Source organism: Lactuca saligna, chromosome 5, assembly GCF_052625555.1.
Source record: "Lactuca saligna cultivar CGN05327 chromosome 5, ASM5262555v1, whole genome shotgun sequence".
Classification (NCBI taxonomy): domain Eukaryota; kingdom Viridiplantae; phylum Streptophyta; class Magnoliopsida; order Asterales; family Asteraceae; genus Lactuca; species Lactuca saligna.
In genome coordinates, this window is record NC_136421.1 from 206,406,155 (window position 1) to 206,413,203 (window position 7,049).

A 7,049-nucleotide genomic window follows, 5' to 3' on the forward strand; every position below is an offset into this window, starting at 1 on the left:
GGTAGTCGATACACATCCGATGTGACTCATCATTCTACTTCACAAACAAAATCAACACTCCTTAGGGTGAACTACTCGGTTGACTGAACCCTTTGTCCAACAGCTTTTACAGCTATGTAGACAACTCCTGCATCTCTGGAGGTCCTAATCGATAAGATGCCTTGGTTATCGGAGCCATACCTGGAACCAAGTCAATCCGAAACTCCACCTGCCTCTCCGGCGGCACTCTAAGCAAATCCTATGGGAAAATTCTAGGTATTACCAAACAATCAGTACATTGCCCATAGTCACCTTACCCACCTCCCAAGTATCCATCACATAATCCAAAAATCCAGAATAACCCTACTTAAGATAACAGTTGGACCTTGGTGCCGAATAGAGAGTCGATCCATGCCGAACACCCTCTCCCTAAATCACCAACTCTCCCCTAATTAGGGTCCAAATACATACCAACTGAAGCTCGCATTTAATCATTGCCCCATTGGGGCTCAACCAATCCATCCCCATAATAACCTTGCTCTCATGCAAGGGAATAACAAACAGATCGATCGGGTACCACTCACTAAAAATCTCCAAGGTGCATCCCCAATGAACCTTCAATACTTGTACGGGACGATCGTCGATAATCTCAACCTCTAATGGATAATCTAGTTCCCTCAGAGCATCGAGAAACCTTTTATTGAGCGCAAGAGATATAAAGGATCGGGTAGCCCCCGAATCAAACAAAACTAGAACGGAGATCTCGTTCCTAAGGAACGATCCTAAAAGAAAAAAAAACCATATATTTAAGCATGATAACCAACATAAATAAAAAGATAAGGAGAAGATGCATACCCGTAACCACATCAGGTGTTGCACGAGCCTCCATGGCGGTTAGCTGAAATGCTTTGCTCTAACGACTGGCGCCTCTACCTTGCCCTGGCGACCATCAATGATTCTCATAGTTGCCAATGTAGGTGTTGTTGCTGGTCCCACCGGTGCTAAACTCGGGCAGCTGGCCTTCTTATGGCCAATGTGATTGCAATGAAATCAAATTAGATCAGATACCTAGATGGTGGTGGTTGTGGTGAAATCCCTGCTAAAGTGACTTGCCCTGACGCACTTGAAGCAGCCAAAACCACCCGTCCTACAGATCCTAGCGTGCGTCTTGCCGCACTTTCCATAGAGCCCTATCCCTACGATCTCGAATCAAAAACCTTGGTCCTCTTACCCGAATCCTCTAAACTCTTAACCTGATCTGGCTTCCTCTTCTTTTCCATCTTTTTATCAATCCCCCTCTCTTTGGCTCTCACTACCATATCATCAAGTGTCTTGAAACTAGATATGCTCATAAACTATCTAATATCATTCATCAACATATCATAATATCTCACCTTTTTCATCTCTTTGTCTGCCACATACTGCATAACCAATAAATCCCTTTCGTGAAACATAGCAGTGATCTCCGCCACCATCTCAATAGCCTGGCGAAGGTCCTTAAACTCCCTCACCAACTGTTGGACCTCAATCACAAGCATGAACTTAGCCCGAAACCTTGTCCTTAAATCCTCCCAAGTCATCAACTCAACCTCCTCGCATCCTAAGGCATGAAAAACCTCATCCCACCAGTCATAAACTCTGTCTTTCAAAAGAAAGGATGCAGGTCTAACCTTTGACTCCTAATGGCAACAGCTAGTACGGAAAGCGTTTGTGACATCCGCTAACCAATGCTTACTCGTAAAAGAATCCTTCTTCCAGAAGAACTCTGGAGCCCTACATGCCTAAATATCTCGGAAATTCAAAGAGTAAGCTCCCACCATCGCCACTATCTCAGAACGAAAAGTGCCCAATCGCTCATCCAGAATCTCCATGATACCCTCCTTGGTCGTATCGCATATCACATGAGTTTGCTCCAGAATACTACGGTAATCTCTAATGAAATGAACTCTCGCATCTATTCATCCATATGTCTGATCCCAGAGCCCGAACCCAAACAATCACTGGTACAAGAACCATCACCGGCATGCATACCCCCACCATAACTTCCTCGAGTGACCACCATACTATAAATAAACCATACAAACCATCATAATGATGGGTTTTGAGAATTCTAACACTCGTACGGTGTACATGCAACCCTAGAAACCTTGGATCTATGTTTTCTCTAATATACATGCAAATAAGAATTTTCCAAGGTTATCATCCTCACTAGCATGGCATGGGGAACTTGTAATATAAAAACTGGTAGAATGACATACCTTTTTTGTTGCTTGGATTCCTAAAGACTTTGTGAGCCTAGCACCCCAAATGTGATGCCTCAAATGTTTCACACAACACCACAACACTTGGAATAACTTGAGAGAAGAACACTTTGATCACAAAATCGGCTAACCCTCACTCTTATTGTCTTAGTGCCGATTTTGCTCCACATGAGGTTCATTATATAGTGTGTCACATGTAGGGTTACACCATGTAAACCCTAATGTGCATGGATTTTCATATTCCACATGATCCATGGGTTTGTAACCTCCATGGATCATCCATGGAGCACCCAATGGGTCCTAGCCCAATCTAGTGAATCATGGACCTTAAGCCCACTATATAAGAATGAAAGATTTACATAATCAATCCTCATATATTTAATTAGTCTCTTTTGATCACAAAATTAATTCCAAATTAATTCATGATCAATACTAATTAAACAATATGATTTCATATTAATATATTAGAATATATTAACAAATCATAAGTGTCCTTATTCTCATTTTGTCTATCCAAATGTTGACATGCCATGCAACCCAAATGGATCATGCCAAGACGGGTCAAGTACATACCAAATATAGTTATGGACTTAGACACCTTATCCAACAGTCTCCCACTTGGATAAGTCTAATAACTATAGTTGCAGGTATGACTTTAGGAACCAACCAGAAATCGTAGCTCTTTTAAAGTCTCGCTGGACTGAGATGATGATGATGCACCATTTAAGATAAGTGATCATATAATCCTCTGTTCTAGATATCAGCTGGACAAATACATGGAACAATGTCATACTTATTGTCCAGCAATGTGTTTCCCAATTTCCGATTTGTTTGACATATAACTAAACTGAACACATTAATCTGGTTTTAAACGGGCCCGGTACATAGGTCAAGACAAAATAATCGAGGGGCCCAGATATCGCTTTTAATCCTCCAAGGACTAAAAGGAACAGATAAACATCGACTCATATGCTTGTACTAACTACTTGTTGAATCATACACGAAAGCATGTTTTATAACATCAAGTTACTGATGCGTTTTCATGCAATCAATGCATGACCAACTCATAATCACCAAATCATATCTCTAGGTTTGAAGACTTATAAGATATTGCCATTTCACGATCACTTGAGATAAATTCTATGAAGTGATACAAGTGAGCGTGGGTTAAATCTAATACTCATAACTTATGAGCACTCGTGAATGTTGTAGCAACTTTTACTATGTCTAACATCTTTGACATCTAAAAGGCCAATTAATGACAATCTTGATTCATACCTACTTCTAGCATATGACCGACTGTGGAGAGTTTGAATAAAATAATTATTTTGGAAGTCAAAACTTGCAAAACTGAAACATTATCATACAATTCACATAAGATAGCAACACTTTACTTATAAATAAACAACAACTTTTATTTAATCATCAAATGTCAATTACATTTTACATGTTTCAGAAATAGTTATTTAATCTGTAAAACTAATATCATACTTCAGCCTGATGCACCCCACATGTTGCAAATGCTTAACCCTACACAGTCCTTTCATGAAGGGATCTGATGGGTTATCATCTGATGATACCCTCTTAACCACAAGGAGTCCTTCTTCTATCCGATATCTAACGAAGTGGTATTTTCTGTCGATGTTCTTGGATCTGCCGTGATCCCTTGGTTCCTTAGCTAAGTCAATTGCACCCTCATTATCACATAAAATATCCATACGCTCCTTAATATCTAGTATAACTCCAAGGTCTCCAATGAAGTTCTTTAGCCATATTACCTCCTTTACTGCCTCACTTGCTGCTATGTACTCTGATTCACAAGTTTAATAAGCTACTATCTCCTGCTTGGAACTTTTCCAAGTAATTTCTACTCCATTTAGGGTAATGACCTAGCCCGATTGAGAGCGGAAATTATCCCTATCAGTCAGAAATCCAACATCACTATACCCCACTACTGGCAGGTCATCACCCCCACCAAGGGTAAGGACCCAGTCTGTAGTCCTTCGTAAGTACTTGAGAATATTCTTCACCGCAGTCCAGTGAGCCCTTCCCTGATTCCCTTAATATCTGCTAACCATGCTCAAAGAAAAAACCACATTAGGGCGAGTACAAGTCATAGCATACATGATCGAGCCTACAATGGAAGCATATGGTACTCGACTCATCTCAGCCTTTGTACTCAGGCTTTGAGTCTTACATAGTTTGGCATTACTCTGGATGGGTAAGTCACCTTTCTTGGAATCATGCATGATGAACCTTTTCATCACCTTATCCAAGTAGGTACTTTGACTAAGTCAAATTAGTCTCTTACTCCTATCTCTCCATATCCTTATCTCTACAATATAGGTAGCTTCTCCAAGGTCCTTCATAGAGAAACACTTCCCAAGCCCAGATTTAACCTCTTGTAATATTGGAATGTCATTTCCTATGAGTAGTATGTCATCCATATACAATACCAAAAAGCTAACTATACTCCCACTAGCCTTAACATATACACAGGACTCATCTTCACTCCTAAAAAAACCAAACTCTTTGACTTTCTCATCAAAACAATGATTCCATCTGTGAGATGCTTGTTTCAATCCATAAATGGATTTCTCAAGCTTGCACACTCTATTAGGGTGTTTTGCATCGACAAAAACCCTCTGGCTGACTCATGTAAACATCCTCAGCCAACATTCCATTAAGGAAAGCGGTTTTGACATCCATTTTCCATATTTCATAATCATGAAATGCAGCTATGGCTAGCAAAACTCTAATAGACTTAATCTTTGCTACTACTGCGAAGGTCTCATCATAGTCAACTCCCGAAGTTTGAGTAAAGCCCTTCGCAACCAGTAGCGCTTTATAAGTGTGTACATTCTCATCCATATCGGTCTTCTTCTTGAAGATCCATTTGCACCCGACCGTCTTACGACCCGGTACATTGTCAACCAAGTTCAAAACTTGATTGTCATACATGGATTGAATCTCGTTGTCCATAGCCTCCTTCCATTTGGCAGACTCAGGGCCTGCCATGTCTTCTGCAAAGTTGTTAGGCTCATCCAAATTTACCAGTGTACTATCACTGATAAATGCATCACCTTCTGCAGTAATATGAAAACCATACTAATGTTCAGGTGGATTCTTAACTCTTGTGGAATGCCTTAGAGGTACGGACTCATCAACATGAGTTTCCTCCTCAGGTTCATTGCTAGGGTTTGAGGTTCCTTCACCGCTTGAATCTTCAATTTATTCAAGGTCAATTTGCCTCCCACTATTTCCTTGGCTTATAAACTCTCTCTCTCTCTCTCTCTCTCTCTCTCTCTCTCTCTCTCTCTCTCTCTCTCTCTCTCTCTCTCTCTCTCTCAACCCCTTTCCTACCCACAAAGACCATATTCTCACTGGGTCTGTAGAAGAGGTAACCGAAGGAATTCTGTGGGTAGCCGATGAAAATACACCGCTCACTATGAGGTTCGAGCTTGTCCTGAGTCTCACGTCTCATGAAAGCCTCGCAACCCCAAATCTTGATGTGTTCTAAATTGGGAACTTTCCCAGTCCACATCTCGTGAGGTGTTCTGGAAACCTTCTTGGTAGGGACTAGATTAAGGATATGGGAGGCAGTCACTAAGGCATACCCCCAGAATGAGATTGGTAACGAAGCTCGACTCATCATGGAATGAACCATGTCTAACAAGATTCGATTGCACCTCTCAGTCACACCATTAAGTTGTGGTGTTCTGGGAGGTGTCAATTGTGAAATAATTCCACATTCCTTAAGATAGTCAATGAACTCAGTACTAAGATACTCTCCTCCTCAATCGGATCGAAGCATCTTAGTGTTCCTACCCAACTGATTCTCCACTTCTTGTTTAAACTCTATGAACTTTTCAAAGGTTTCTGACTTATGCTTGATTAAGTAGACATAACCATATCTACTATAATCATCAGTAAAAGTCACATAGAAGCGGTTGGCATCCCTTGTGGCGGTTCTAAAGGGTCCATACACATCTATGTGTACGAGGTCCAAAAGACCTTCACCTCTAGCATAAGTACTAGTGAAGGGTAACTTTGTCATTTTTCCACATAAACAAGATTCGCAACTATCATCTGACCTTAATTCAAATGACTCCAAGACTCCATCCTTCTGGAGTTGGCCTATCTGCTTCTTGTTAACATGTCCAAGATGACAATGCCATAAGGATGCTTTATCCAAACTAATGGAAGAATCGATCTGTAATACATTATTTCCTAAGTTATCTACAACCGAAACAGTTTCATATGCACCATCATAAGGTAATGCTTTAAAATAAAGAACATTATTATAAAAAGCATTAATACCACCACATTCATTATCAAATGAAAAACTAAATCCTTGTTTGTACAAACCATGAAAATAAATAATATTTCTTGCCATTTCGGACGAGTAACAACACTTATTCAAATCTAACACTAACCCACTACATAGCAACAAATAATAAATTCCAATCTTGGTAACAGGTGAAGCTTTCCTATTCCCCATGATCAAGTTTATATTTCCATGCTCCACATCCTCACTTCTTCTTAGGCCCTCAAAATCAGAACATATATGAATACCGCAACTTGTATCAAGAACCTAAGAAGTAGTGTGTGGTAAGTTATTAGACCAATAGTGTAAATACCTGCATGGGTAGGTTTGACCTTCCCATCCTTAACATCTTGCAGGTACTTGGGGCAGTTTCGTTTCTAGTGCCCCTTTTCCTGACAATAGAAGCATTTAGCTTCCTTTGGGTTGGAAGAAGGAGTGACAGAACCACCTTTGGTTCCACTTGAAGAGGAGCCATCAAGAGA